The sequence below is a fragment of the Monodon monoceros genome, unplaced genomic scaffold, assembly GCF_005190385.1.
Source record: "Monodon monoceros isolate NGI ecotype Baffin Bay Population unplaced genomic scaffold, NGI_Narwhal_1 Super_Scaffold_20, whole genome shotgun sequence".
In the NCBI taxonomy this organism is placed as follows: domain Eukaryota; kingdom Metazoa; phylum Chordata; class Mammalia; order Artiodactyla; family Monodontidae; genus Monodon; species Monodon monoceros.
Genome location: NW_021703777.1, coordinates 44,395,879 through 44,411,563, shown reverse-complemented (window position 1 = coordinate 44,411,563; position 15,685 = coordinate 44,395,879).

The following is a 15,685-nucleotide window of genomic DNA, read 5'->3' as shown; positions in this document are numbered from 1 at the left end:
ATTGTTTCCTAAGTTGGTAATTACTTTAATTAAAATTAATTTATGTAAATTTTAAGTTGAATAACCCAGTGTTTCCCAAAGGGCAATAAGTGTACCAAGGAAGACAAAGAAATGAATTTTGATGGTAAGTGAGCCACGTCTTTAAGAGTTTAGTATGTTTTACTATATTATAGGAAAATATAACTTGCACATAAATGACCATGACTTCATGGGCATTGTTGCCTAGGATGATTATTTGTAAAGTCTATTTAAAAATATTGTGTAAATTATGTAAATATATAAACTATATAAACTGCTTTCCAAAGTAGTTATACAATTTTACATTTCCTCCAGTAGTGCATAAGGGTTCCAGTCTCTCCACATCCTTGCCAACACTTGGAATTGTCTGCCTTTTTTATTATAGCCATTCTAGTGAGTGTGTAGTAGTCATATATGTTTTAATTTGAAAATAAATTATTTTGCTGAGAAAGTGTTTGGGGATAAATGATAGAGTTTTAAATTTGTGCCATTTAGAAGAGGGAGTATATTTATACTATGAAGCTCCAGAAGTAGAGGTAGGACTAATGTAGACTTTATAGGGAAGCAAATTCTGGCAAAAAGCTAAGCAAAAGTTAAATACTAATGACTTTCTTGCAAAGTTGTAGTAACCTTTTTATTGAATATGTTTACATCCAGCTGTTTCAGTGTTTCCTCAGTTACAGGGAACAGAAATTAACCAGAGAAAAAATGTAATGTAAGGATATGTAGTGATTCACAGAATCTAAGGAAAAGTGAAACAACTGGTACTTGGAAAGGATAGGAAGCAGTGCAGCTTAAGGGATCTAAGTAGCAGGAACCAATGGACAGCTTCTTCAGAGAGCTACTGTCAAGGTGAATTTGTTTTCTGACCTTGTGTCATGTCACTCTACTCAAGATTTAAATTTTAAGGAGAAAGAGTCTGTTTGGCCTAGTTTAGTTTACACGCCCACTCCTTGGTCAGGAGAAGGCAGAATTGATAATCTCACCAAAGCTGCATGCAGTAGGCTAGAAGAAATTGCCCAGGGGCAATATTGAAATGCCTTTATCAAAAGAAGGGGCTCACTGGGTGCTGGGCAGGCAAGACCAATAGATGCCCACTATACCACGTCACTATCTCTGATGAATGACTAGGAAGAATTAATAGCAATGATAGGAGGGTCAACAAATCTCTAAGGGTCATTCATTCCTTGAATATTTACTAAATGTCTCTTCCTATGATTTCTATGAAATCAATGTATTTCTTTGAGTAAAAACATTTACTTTGTTACTCAAAGTATTTTTACATACATAGCAAATATTCTTTGAATGCAAAAAAAATCTTGCCCATTTATTTTTTGGAGGGGAGAAATGTCAATTTCATTTTATTAAACATAAATAGGAACACATGAACAGATTCCCATGGTAAAAAGTTTAAATCAGATATAGCAAAACTTCTATGATTCTCCCAATCAGCCTCCCTTGTGGCTCCATGTGGATCTTCTATACTTGTACAAATTATGTTCCTACATTTACAGTTAATTGCCTGTTGACATATGTAGGTTTTTCATATTTAAAAATAGATAGTATTAGCAAGTACTTCTTTAAGGTAGATTGCTAAAATAGTATAGTGGTTAAGAGCACAGACCCTAGAGACAAACTCTAAGGATTCAAGTTCTAGCTCTCCTATGTAGCTGTATATTGTTGGTATTGCCCAGTAATTTTAAGGAAACTTTTTATTGACTTACAGCACAAATTCATAACTATGAACAGCTTGATGAATTTTCCTAAAGTGAACATGTACCTAGCATATAGGTCAAGAAGTAGATAATACCAGTACCCCAGAAACCCCTTTGTTCCTTCCTTGAAAAGTACCCCTCTTCAAGGTAACCACTATCGTGACTTCTAAGAACATGTATTTGTTTTTCCTCTTTTTGAACTTTATGTAAATGGAATAATAATTACCATATGCATTTTTTGGGGGAGGCCCAGGTTCACTCAGTATGTTTATGAAACTCATCCATGTTGTATGTATTTATATTTTATTAATTCTCATTGCTGTTTTAATATTCCATTGTGTGAATATATCACAATTTATCCATTCTACTGTTGATGGACATGTGGATTCTTTACAGTTTGAGGTATTACAAATAATGCTATTCTGAACATTCTTATACAGTTTTTTTAGGGGAGGTTTTAGGGATTTTACAAATAATGCTATTTATTAACATTCTTGTTCACTTCTTTTGGTGAACATATGTATGCATTTCCCTTAGATATATACCTAAGAGCGGAATTGCTGGATCATAAGTTAGGTATATGTTCATTTATAGTAGATAATGCTTCACAGTCTTCCAAAGTAGTTGTACCAATATAACTTCCAACGGTGTGTGAGAGTTCCCACTGATCTATATCCTTGCCGATAATTGGTTTATCTTTTTCATTTTAACCATTTTGCTGAACGTGACGTGGTCCAGTAATTTTTGAAGAATGTAAAAATCCCATTAGTGGGGAAGACAGAATGTAGGGTGTCACTCCCCAGTGATTGAAGTTGGCTCTGAGGTCAGGCAAGGCCCGGGCTGGGCAGACCTGCCCTAGGGGTGAGGGGTTGCTGGCATGTCAGCACTCCTGCCCTTCTTCATTACCCTCTCTCTGTATTGGGGCCCACATGCCCTTTGGAAAAAGGGATCACCTGAGAAGCGCAATACAAGGGCTTGTCCTTTGCATCTGGGCTGGTGATCTGGGCAGAGGCTGGGACAGGAGCCACAAGAGTCAGATAGTTTTCCCAGGAGAGGCCCAGTGCCTCCCTCCTTCCAAGGGTCACCACCTTCCGGGCTCCTCCTGCCTTGTGCCCCCTCAGGCCTTCCAGCCCCTTGTACCTTTACTGCTGTTTGGTTAAAAGCCTCTATTTTGTTAAAAAAAAAAAAATTTATCAGGTGATCTAGAGTTTTATGGCATTTATAAAATAACTTTTTCTTTAAAAAATTAAAAGAGATGGAAGAAATCCATTATTCTTTGACTCCAACAAGTTCCTATCTTCTGGGGAAAGGATTAATTTGGTTTGGATTATCCTATGTAATAAAGGGCCCTCCATCAGACTCTAGAACCTGGTTTTGAGCATTGCCCCTTCTTTATATCTAAATCCCATGTTTGGTAAAATTAGGTGTTTAAGGTTTTAAAATTATTGTTCCTGGTATATTATGCAATTTCAAATATTACTACTCTTACCCTAGACTGGAGACTGCAAATACCTGGCTCACATTCTGTCATCCCTTGTTTCCAACCAGGCAGACTATGACAGATGACGTGACTCACAGAATGTTCTCCCACTGATTTCTATGTGGTCTCAGATTTTTTTTTTCTCAGTACAGTGCTCCACGTAGTCACACTGTTGAATAGAAGTGTGATGGAAGATTAAAACACTCTTTTCATCCTGTACCTCAAGGTACAAGGTGATCAGCTGAGTCTTAAAATTTTCTTAAGTATTGCCATTGTTGGTTGGCCCTATATTATACTGAGAGAAATGTGACTCATTCTTAGAAAGCTGTCGTTTAAATCTATTACTTAGTCATGCTAACTGAGGAGCTGGCTTACTTTTATTTTATTCTTGTTTAAAATTTTTTGTTTTCCTTTCTATTTTAATATTTAATTGATTTTTGTTTCTTTTGGACTAGGAAAAATTCTGAGAAGTTTGCTGCAGCTTCATAGGTCAAAGTAAGTTAGGGGAAATGACTTGAAAGAGGAGGAAAGATGATGCAGATACAGGGTTACACGTGAATACTGACAGTTTGGGGGTTAGGGAGACCTTCAGAGACCTCTGTGGTTTGGGAGTATATTGGTTATGGTATGATATATATTGATTATAGCTTGCCACTTGAAATTAAAATTAATTTATGGTAGTGAATTACAAAGTAGCATTTTTCAAAGCGACATGTTAGAGAATAAATTGCTGCTTTAAAAATTTTGACTATGCTAAAATGATAAAGCTGATGATTAAAACCTAAGATGAAAGATAATTAAAACCTGAAAGGGATAAAGAAGGAAGGAAGGATGGATGAAAAATAAAAGAGTTTGGTGATATAGATGAAACCAGGAGATAAGTTTTAGCAGTAGTAGTTTATGCTAATGTCATATTCCCAGCTCCAACCCTTACTAAGTATGTTACTTTGAGCATTCACTTGCCTTGTGAGCCTCAATCGTTTTGACTATAACACAATCATAAGAAAGGTCACCTTTATTAACTCAAAGTGTTGTGAAAACTACTCAGGTAATGTAAATGAAATTATTTTATAAAATGAAGGTACAATCAACTGCTGTTATCATAAATACTAAGATAATATGTGAGCCTCAACATGTAAATAGCTCAAACTAGGTTAAAAAAAAAAATTCTAGCTTTCCTTTTCTGCACATAATGGAATAACGTATACCAGACTTGCCCTCTACCTGTGAACAGCTAGAAAACTGGACAAAAATATTTGAAGCTACTGTTTGCTGACCTTGGAAAACATGCAGTACGGGTGTGTGTTCTCTGAATGGATGGAAACAAATAAGTTGTACAAAAGCCTCAGCATTCTGCCTGATGTCACTTTCCAGACCCTGCACAGGAAGAGGGAAACCAAGGAAAGCATGGCGGTCTCTTTATAGAAGTCACTGAGATCAGATTTGAGGGAGGCTGTTTCAGCTTCAGTTTGTGAGGCATGACACCAGAGATGTAGGCGCTATGCAGGGAAGCTCCAGGACTCTGCGGGGGGGTTCATTGAGACTTCTGCTCTGTGCTAAGATGGACCTGCATAGATTGAAATGCCACAAGGCTAGACTAAACGCAATTATTGGGGAGCTTTAAGTTGAACAATTCCCAGAACTTATATGTGGCTGAGAGACATTTGAGTTTTGACCACCAGAGTGGCAAGACATTGTTGAAAATCCTGGGCATTCAGTAGATACCCCAGAATTGTGCCTTCAAATAGGGCTAAAAGAGCTCTAGAGTAGAGGCTACTCTGGACCACCAATAACACTTTAAAAACAACCTCAAAAGGATCAAATTGACTGGCAAGGAAGTTAACTGCCTGCCAAATTCAACACTCTCTAAATGCAGAAAACAAAATCCAAAATTTTAAGAACATAACTTTTATGGTGTCTGGTACCCAATAAAAATTATGACATGCAAAAAGGAAGGAATATGTAAGGAAGAAAATCAGTCAATAGAAACTCAGAAATTATGGAGATGAATGAAAATAGCTGACAAGGGCTTTAAAACAACTATAGTAAATATGTACACGTATATAATGAAAAACATGAGCATAATGAGGAGAGAAATGGAAGACATTAAAGAAGGCAAAGGGAGCTTTAGAGCTGCAATGCAATTTGGAAATGCAGTATCTGAATGGAAAATTCACCAATGGATTAACACCTATAGCCACTGCAGAAGAAGCATGACTTAAAGATACTGCAATAGGAACTATACAGATTGAGGTACAGAATGAAAATAGTAATAAAAGGCCAGATCCTCAGTGATCTGAGGAATATTCAAAGTGATCTAATGTACGTGTAATTGGAGTATCTGAAAAGGGCTGGGGAGAGGAGCCAGAAAATATATATTTGAAGTAATAATGGTTTAATTTTTAACAAACAGGATGAAAACTATGATTTCTAAATCTAAGTAGATGAACTTCAAGCAGGATAATTGAAAGGAAAACCATTCTAAGGCATATCATATTCAATTTGTTGAGAACCAGTGGTAACATAAAACTCAAAAGCAGCCAGAGAGAAAAACATTAAATACAGGGGTACCAAGATAAGAATTACTGATTTCTTGTCAGAAATAATGCAAGCCAAATAGGGAATGGAATGATAACTTTAACATGCTTAAAAAAAAGTTAAAGTAGGGCTTCCCTGGTGGCGCAGTGGTTGAGAGTCCGCCTGCCGATGCAGGGGACATGGGTTCGTGCCCTGGTCCAGGAAGATCCCACATGCCACGGAGCGGCTAGGCCTGTGAGCCATGACCACTGAGCCTGCGCGTCTGGAGCCTGTGCTCCGCAACAGGAGAGGCCAGAACAGTGAGAGGCCCATGTACCGCCAAAAAAAAAAAAAAGTTATTGTAGAATTCTATGTCAAGTGAAAATATCCTTCAAAAATGAGAGAAGCATAAAGACTTTTTTGACAAATAAAACACAGAAAATTTATTTCCAGCAGACCTGAATTACAAGAAATGTTAAAGGAAGTCCTTCTAGAGGAAGAAAACTGATACCAGTATAAACCCAGTTCCATACAAATGAATGAAGAATGCCAGAAATGGAAAATTTGTGGGAAACTATGAAAAATGCTTTTCTGATCTTTATCCTTTCTTTTAAAAAAATTACCTTTTAAAAGCAAATGTAATAACAGTGTATGGTGGGGTTTATAACAGTTTGAAGTAAAATGTAGGAAAATAGCACAAAGGTTGGCATGGTATATACTTATACTTGGCTTATTTCAGTTGTGTGCAGCTTTCTGTGTTCATCTAGTATTTTTAGTGGTGAAATCACATGTAAAATCAAAAGTCAATTTAATACTAAAAATTTTTTTTATCGTGTTAAAACAAGTTTGCATTTTTGAAAACATTGTAGTAGAACTGATTGTATAGTTCACCTAGTATGACAAAAGTTTGCACCCATGTTACCATGGTGAAAATCAAGATACAGAAAATTTCCATCACCCCCAAAAGTTTACTTATACACTTTGTACTGATTCTTGCCTTCAACTCCAAGCAACAGTAGATTTGTGTTCTGTCACTATAGTTTTGCTTGCTGTAGAATTTCATATGGACGGATCATACACTGTTATATATATGTTTTAATATTTTAAAATTCATCCACATTGCTGCATGTATCAAATAGATCATTCTTTTCTATTGCTGAAATATATTCCATTGTATAGATATGCCAAATGTATTTATCCATTCATTCACCTGTTGATAGGTATTTGTGTTTTTTCCAGTTTGTGGCTATTATGAATAAAACTTCTCTGAACATTAAAGTACAAGCTTTTTTTGGTGGACATTTGCTTTCTTCTCCCTTGGATTAATAATGGAACTGCTAGGTCATATGGTGACAGCTTTCATAAGAAACAACCAAATAGGTCTCCAAAGTGTTTGTACTATTTTATACCCCCAACAGCAATGTCTGAAAGTTGAAATTGCTTCATATCCTTGGGAAAAGTTGGATTTTTAATGTTTAATTTTAGCTATTCTAGTGGGTGTGTAGTGATATTTCATTGTGATTTTAACTTGCATTTCCCTAGTGACTAATGATGCTAAGCATCTTTTTATGTACTAATTAACTGTTCTTCTATCTCCTTTGGTAATTAGTACAAAGTGTCTATTCAAATCTTCCGATCTTTTGAAAAGTTGGATTGTTTGTCTTCTTATTGAATTGTAAGGTTACTTTATATTATCTGGTTTCAAGCCGTTTATCAAATATGTGTATTGCAAATATCTCCTTCCAGTTGAGGACTGACTTCATTTTCTTAGCTGTGTCTTTCAAAGAGTAGAATTTTATAATTTTCATAAAGACTATTTTATTAATATTTATTGTATGGTTAGAGCTTTCTGTGTCCTAATATATCTTTTCCCTCACAAAAGTTGCAAAATTTTTCTTCTGTATTTTCCTCTATTACATGTCTTTTATAAGGTTAATAAATTTTAGCCTTTACTTTTAGATTTATGATTTATTTCAAATAAATTTTTTGCATGATGTCATGAAGGGAGTATATTTGTTCCATACTGATATCCAGTTGCCCCAGCACCATTTATTGAAAAGACTGTTTCCCTAGACTTTGCACCTTGGTCAAAAATTTATTAACCATATATGTGTAGGTTTATTTTTGAACTCTCTATTTTGTTCCACTGGTCTATTTGTCTATCATCGTACTACTACCACATTGTCCTAATAACTGTAATTTATGGTAAGTCTTGGAAGTCAGAAAATATAAGCACTCCAACTTTGTTCTTTTTTTTAAATATTTCTTCTGGCTGTTTTATATCATTTGTATTTCTACCTACATTTTAGAATCAGGGAATTCCCCGGCAGTCCAGTGGTTAGGATTTGGCACTTTCACTGCAGTGGCCCGTGTTCAGTCCCTAGTTGGGGAACTAAGATCCCGCAAGCTGTGCAGCGCGGCCAAGAAAAGAAAAATTTTTTTAGAATCAACTTGTCAATTTCTACCACAAGGTCTTCTGGGATTTTGATTGAGATTTCATTGAATCTACTATATTCTAATTTAGAGAGAACTGGTACCTTAACAATACTGAGTCTTCTAATCCATGACTGGTATATCTCTCAACTTATTTAAATCTCCTTCAATGGCTCTCAGCAAGAAAAAGTTTGAGGAAATTCCTTTCTATGCCTAATTTGATGAGAGTTTTTGGTTGTCGTTGTTGTTCCTGAGTAGGTGTTAAATTTTATCAAGTGCTTTTTCTGAATCTATTTAGAGAACCACGTGGATTTCCTTTTTTAGTTTGTTAACGTGGTGAATTTCGTTGATTATTTTTAAAAGGTTAGACCAACTTTCTGTTACTGGGGTAAATCCCACTTGGTCATGATGCATTATCCTTTTTATATGTTGCTAAGTTAGATTTGATAATATTTTATTAGGAACTTTTCCAACTAGGCTGAGGAGAGAGATTGGTTTTTAATTTTCTTTTCTTGTGATAGCTTTACTTTTGGTGTCAGAGTAGTGGTAGACTCATAATAAGTTGAGAAATATTCCCTCTATTTTCTGAAACTTTCTCTAAGACAACTATTATATCTTCCTCAAATGTTGGATAAAATTCACCAGTGAATGCATATGGAATTAGGGTATTTTTTGTTGGAAGATTTTAAGTTATTTCATTTATTCAGATGATATAGGGCTATTCAGGTATTTAATTTTTTTTTTTTTTGACAGTTTTGGTTTTGTAAATTTTGGCTATCAAGGACTTGGTCTGTTTCTTATAAGTTGTCAAATTTATTGCAATAAATATGTTTAAAACATTTCTCTTTGACTCTTTTAATATATATGGAATCTATGGTGATATCCCTCTTTTATTTTTATACTGGTAATTCATGTCTTTATTTTTTTCTTGATTCTTCTAAGCTAGTTTATTATTTTATTGATCTTTTTAAAAAACTCAGCTTGAATTTTACTGGTTTTTCTCTGTTGTTTGTGCATTTTATTTTTAATTGGAATTTTCACATACCATGTAATTCACCCATTTAAAGCATACACTCAGGGTTGTTTGTTTGTTTTGTTTAGTTTAGTATATTCAGAGTTGTACAACCACCACCATAATGAATTTGAGAACAGTTTCATAACCCCAAAAAGGAATCTATCCAGTCACTCTTCATTTTCCCCACATACCCTTCCCTAGTACCAGGCATCAACTAAACTACTTCATATCTCTATAAATTTGCCAACTCTGGACATTTCATATAAATGGAATCATGTAATTTGTGGTCTTTTGTGACTGGCTTCTTTCACTTAGCATGTTTTCAAGGTTCATCTATGTAGCATGTATCAGTGCTTCATTTATTTTTATTGTTGAATAATATTCTATTGTATGGCTACATCACACTTTGTTTATCCATTCATCAATTGGTGGACATTTGGATTATTTCCATTGCTTGGCTATTGTGAACAATGGTGCTATGTTATTTGGGTACAAGTTCTGTGCAGACATATGTTTTCATTTTGCCTAGTATATATACCTAGCAGTGGAATTCTGGGTCAAATGTTAACTCTGTGTTTAGTCTTTGGAGGACATACCAGGTTGTTTTCCAAAGTGGCTGCATCAAATTATATTCCCATCAGCAGTGTGTGAGGGCTCCAATTTCTCCACATCCTTACCAACACTTGTTATTATCTGTCTTCTTGATTGTAGCCATCCTAGTGGATGTGAATTGGTATCTCATTGAGGTTTTGATTTGCATTTCCCTGATGGCTAAAGATGTCCTTTTTCTCCTCAGCTGGAGTTTTGCTAGAGATTTTGTTGAATTTGTAGATCAATATCAGGAGTATTGCTATCTTGATAATATTAAGTTTTTCTATCCATGAACACAGGATGCCTTTCCATTTGTTTAGGTCTTCTTTATTTTCTTCAGTGATATGTTGTAGTTTTAGCATACAAGTCTTTCACTTTTGTTAAATTTATTCATAAGTATTTTCTTCTTTTTGATGTTGTTATAAATGGAATTATTTTCTCAATTTCATTTTTGGATTGTTCATTCGTATTGTATAGACCTTCAATTGACTTTTGTGTATTGTTCTTGTATCCAACAACTTTGTTGAACTCAATTATTACTCTTAATTGTGTGTGTGTGTATTCCTCAGGATTTTCTGTATTCAAGATTATGTCATCTGTGAATAGACATAGTTTTGCTTCTTTTTTTCCAATCTGGATGCCTTTTATTTCATTTTTTCCCCATAATCTGTCTGGCTAGAAAGTCCAGCGCAATACTGAATAGAAATGTGAAGAAAGGACATCCTTGCCTTGTTTCTGATATTAAAAGGAAAGCACTCAATCTTTCATCATTAAGTTTGATTACCTGAGGGATTTTGTAGATGCCCTTTATCATGTTGAGGAAGTTTCCTTCTATTCTTAGTTTGTTGAATATTTTTATCATGAAATGTTAAATTTTTTTAAATGTTTGTTTTGCATCTATTTGGAAGATTCTGTGGGAATTGTCCTTTGTTCTATTGACATGATATATTAATTGATTTTTGGATGTTAAATCAACCTTGCATTTTTGAGATAAACCCTTGGTTATATTGTATGATCCTTTTTGTATATTGCTGGATTAAGTTTGCTAGTATTGTGTTGAGCAATTTTGCTTCTATATTCGTAAGAAATATTGCTGTATAGTTTTCTTTCTTGTGAAATCTTTGTGTGGTTTTGGTATTGGGGTAATACTGTCCTCATAGGATGAGTTGGGAAATGCTCACTCTTCTATTTGTGAAGAGTTGTTTTTTAAAAAAATATTTGAATTAACCAGTGAAGCTATCTGGGTCTCAGCTTTTCTTCTGGGTGATTTTTTATTTTTAATTTAATATCTTCACTTTTTCTAGGTCTATTTGGATTTTCTTTTTCTTCTTCAGTTAGTTTTGGTAGTTTGTGTCCTTCTAGGAAGTTGTCTATCTACGTTACCTAATTTGTTGCCATACATTTGTTCATAGTATTTCCTTACTATCCTTTTCTGTATGGTCAGAAATTATGTCTCCCCCTTCATTCCTGATTTTAGTAATTTGAGTCTTCTCTTTTCTTTGCTTGGAGAATCTAGTTTAAAGTTTGTCAATTTTGTCGACTTTTTCAGAGAACCAATGTTTGGTTTTATTAGTTGTATCTATTGTTTTTCTATTCTCTATTTGATTTATTACTACTCTAATCTATCATTTCCTTCCTTCTGCTTGCTTTAGATTTAATTTACTCTTCTTCTTCTAGTGTCTTAAGGTGTAAGTTTAGGTTATTGATTTGATATCCTTTTTATTTTTTAGTGTAGCCATTTAAAACTATAAAATTTTGCTTTAGCTGCATTCCATAAGTTTTAGTATGCTGTGTTTTCATTTTCATTCATCTCAAAGTATTTTTCAATTTCCATTGTGATTTCTTCTTTGACCCATTGGTTATTTAGTAGTGTGTTATTTAATTTCTATATATTTGTTAATTTCCCATATTTGTTTGTTATTAATTTATAATTTCACTCAATTGTGGTAGTTGGAGAACATATTTGGTATGATTTCAATCCTTTTAAATTTATTGAGGTTTGTTTTATGGCCCAGCATACGGTCTATCCTAGAGAATGTTCTACGTGCACTTGAGAAGAATGTGTATTCTCCAATTGTTGAATAGAGTGTTCTGTAAATGTCTTTTTTTTTAAAAAAAAGTATCTATTTATTAGGCTGTGCCAGGTCTTTAGTTGTGACATGTGGGATCTTCGTTGCCATGTGCGGGATCTTCCTTGCAGCCTGTGGGATCTTTGGTTGCGGCATGCAGGCTCTTAGATGTGGCATGCGGGATCTGGTTCCCTGAACAGGGATCGAACCTGGGCCCCCTGCATTGGGAGTGCAGAGTCTTAACTGCTGGACCACCAGGGAAGTCCTTGTAAATGTCTTTTAGTTCTAGTTGGTTTAAAGTTGTTAAAGTGTGCTACATTTTTATTAGGTAATATCTTTGTTTTTCTCCTCCTCCTCCTCCCCCCCTTACCCCTCCCTCTCCCCTCCCCCTTTCTCTCCTCCTCTTCGTGTGTGTGTGTGTGTGTGTGTGTGTGTGTGTGTGTGTGTGTGTGTGAATGACATAGTTTTCATTATTCTTCTAACCCCATTTCCCCCCTGGATCCTTTATTTTTTATTGAGGGGATTTTTATAGCACTATGATTTTTAGGAATACTTGGGCTGAGTTATAGAAGAACTGACTGTATGCTTTAAATGGGTACTTTTTAAAATATAAATTATACCTCAGTAAAGTTGATTTTAAAAGAAATTAATAATTCTGGGTAAAAGTTATTTAAGATTATAAATTATAGTTTCTTAGAGTAACAAATAATTGTATTGAACAGAAAGATTTTGAAAACTTACTCCCTTAAAAGAGATTTTAATAAGTCTATCCACCCTTTTCTAATGGGTATTTAAATCTATTTTTCTACTTCCACTAAACTTGTCATATAAACCCAATTTTTCCCCACAAAGTTTGGATTATTCTTTTGTCTTAAATTGTTTAGTAAAATGCTTCTACCTTTATTATTATTATTTAAAGTTTAAAAAAGTTACTGATGATTGGCAATACCTGACCTTAAAATTCTATCTGTGAACCATGTCAGGCTAAGAGAGCATATTTACCAGCAATTGTTCTTTAATTCAAAATACAATGTTCTCTTTATGTTCATTTAAAAAGGAAGAGTTGGTTCCAACTCTTACTCTTCTCCCAATATTGCCTGCAAAGTAGAAAGCAATTTTGCATAGATTAAAAGCCTAAGTTAACCATTTACAAAAGCATGTGGACTTGTCAGGTCATCTCAATGGATTCATTGAGAATTCAAAGGAATAAGAAACAGAGCCTTCTTTATATGTCTTTAGCTTGGCTAATCATTTAGCTTTAGCTAATCATTTAACAAACATTTGTTCCCATGGGAAAATGATGTTGCGGTATACTAATGATAACCTTCAACATTCTAAAAGAGTAAAATGCAACACAGCAAAACCTGTTGAATGCTTAATAAAAGTAAGGTATGTTATGAATTTGGTTTAATGATAGTTTATAATTTTGAAGGCATATTTTGAGACTCATAGCCAAGTTTTAATATTAAGGTCAATAGACATCATTGGGCTTCTAGTTGTGAGAACTAAAGTGATAGAGGTAAGTGAATAATGCTGTCATTGTTTTCTCCAAATGTTTATTTTCATAGATCTGTCTCGGATGGTTAATTCTAGATGATATTGATAAACTTCTGACTTGGTGATAGTTTGAAATAATGATATGTGTAAAAATGAATGAACATTCTCTAAAAATACACATCTTCTCAAAAGAGTGACCTGGTTTTGTTAATAAATTTTAGCTTAAACATACAGTCTAGCTGTAAATTAGGGAACCTTCCCTCCCTGTTGTTTTCTCATTAGATGCTGTTCTTCCTTTATAGTACTTACTACAATTTATTTATGTGTTCATTTATTCAGTCTATGTCCCATGTCTAACTTTCATGTATATATTTTTTACCACTATATATCCAGTACCTAGAACCATGCCTGGCATGTAGTATACACTCTAAAAACACTGTTGAATAGCCAAATAAATAAAATGTCAGGAGACCTGCCTTGAATCCAGTCTTAACTCCATTCTGACTTAAGAAATAACTTGAGCAAGTGACTTGCTCTTACACTCTTTGTGCCTTTTTTCCCTTCTGTAGTTTAGTGATAATAGTACCTTACATATAATACATTATATCTCTGAAATATTCAAAACATTTTCACAACATTCACTGAATGATTACTATGTGCCAGGTATACTTCTAGGTATTAAGGATACAGCAGTAAACCAAAAAAGACAAAAATCTGAGCTTCATTGAGCTTATATTCTGTTGTTTTGTTTTGGTCCTCACAACACCCCTGTGAGGTTACCGACAGGGGTGTTGATACTGATACTGATACTATTAATTTACTGATGTGGAAGTAGAGACTTGAGGTTAAGCATTTACTCCAGATCAATCAGCTGGTGAGTTCAAGAACCAGATATTTTATATCCAGTGCTTTTCCTTCCTCCCCTAACTCCCCATCTATCGTATACGAATTTTTTGAGGAAAAGTAAGATCAAATATATGTATCTTCTGTAAATATGTTGCATAAATACAAAGTGATGGCATGATTCAGGTTTTAAAGTAGCTTTAAAAACTATGGCATTTCAAGATACCTTAAATCCAAAGGAAATTTAAAATTTAAGTATGAACTTCTTTGTTTGGATATGGCCTGCTGTTATTTATGTAGCACCTCTTATACCTAGACCCTTGGCTGTCGGAGTTGGGGCTTCCTGTTGTTAAATGATCTAATACTGTACATTAGTATGGAAATCTAGACAGTGCCCATAGTGGATAACATATTAGTTGCTAAGCAAGGGAAATTATTATGCCATCTGCTGCCTCTTATAAGGTGTGTTATTACCTGACTCATTTTCTGAATCAACACACCAAAGGCACCATAAGTGATGTAAATTATAGTGGCTTGCACATTTTTTAACTAAATAAGCAGGTTATAAGAAAAAAAAATTTGTGCCTCTTCTCAATTTTAATGGATGCCGTGGAAAATTATTTTTGTCCTTCAAACTCTGTTTTTATGGGATAATCTTTTATTAGACCATCAGATATCCCATATTCAAACTTAAGCAAGAATTTTTCTTTGTAATGAACTTACAGCAGTTCTTTAGCATTGATAGTATGCTACTCATGGAAAATCTGGTATTTATTTTAATTTGATCACTTTAAATTTTAAAAAGCATAAAATTCTCCCACATATGCTTAGGCTTGCATAGAGGAACCTGGAAAAAATATATGTATTTGGCAGAAGTGATAAAGTAACTTCTTTATAAATATGCCCTAAAAGCCATACATTTGATATAATTCTCTTTGACTTTTTATCCTACTAAAGGATTAGATTTCCATAGAAAAACACTTCTCAAAGTGTGTTCCTTGAGTGTGTTTCTTAAGATATTAACAAGTATTATTGGGAGAGAAGGAAGGTTTCTGTAGTCAAATATGATGAAAATGCTAAGTTAAATAGTTTTCTTCACTATCAGTCTTCTCAGAGCCCTTAGTATGTTAATACGTTAGTGTGTATTATAATCTCTAGTGGGCAGTACTTTTCCCAACATTTTGCCACAGGATGTTCTTTTTCTTAGGCGTATCTTATGGGACTAATGTTCTGCAAAACACAGTTTGGGGAACACTGCCTTAGAGTATATGTTGGCATTTGCGTAATAGCCTATGAAGTCTATACTTGTTACAGGTTGCTCCTTAGTCCTCTTCTTGCTCTGGGCACTCTCAATGGTACCAAACACTTTAAATGCCACATGTAATCAGGGATCCTCAAATATGTAAATTCACCAGCTCTGTTTTTTGAGCTCTACATCCATATATCTATCTGCATAACCAACTTATACAACTGGGTATTGAGGCTTTCAAATTTAACTATCCAAAAC